Genomic DNA, 588 nt, shown 5'->3' on the forward strand with positions numbered 1-588 from the left:
TTGGTAGCGCCGAGAGACTGGCCTCACGTCACAGTCGGAGACAGAACAACCACAACGCAGTCTGTGTACAGAGCGATCGATGGCCCTATCTGAATAGCTTGTGCTGTATTGCTGGATGACGATTCCTCGCTAGGCCGCGAGGTTAATAACAAGATAGTCGAGCGTATGTCGCTCCCACAAACGAGAACAGTGGTCGAGTGTGAACTCCCGCTGCAAAATGAGATGGCGGTTGAGCGTGGATTCCCGCTGAAGAACGAAATAGCGGTCGAGCTTGGGTTCCCGCATTTAAAAAAGCGGTCGAGCAGGGACTCCCGCAACGCGTTAAGGTGGTTGATCAGGGGCTCCCGCCAAACAAGTCGGCGGTCGAGCACGGTCTCCCGCACGGTTCCGGCCCGGTCGAGCATGGTCTCCCGCTCCTGGAGGAGGCTGATACATTGTCAATCGACGCGTCCTCGAGCGGGCACTCGATGAAGTTAAAGCCAAAGAAAAAGTCAAAACGACACCGCCTGAAACCACGCAGTGTCTCCAAACCAAGCGACTGCTCACCGACGGAGTCGTTCTGAGCGCTTGAATTCGCGGAGGGGGGGG

Source organism: Phytophthora parasitica (assembly GCF_000247585.1).
Source record: "Phytophthora parasitica INRA-310 unplaced genomic scaffold supercont2.156, whole genome shotgun sequence".
Classification (NCBI taxonomy): Eukaryota; Oomycota; class Peronosporomycetes; order Peronosporales; family Peronosporaceae; genus Phytophthora; species Phytophthora nicotianae.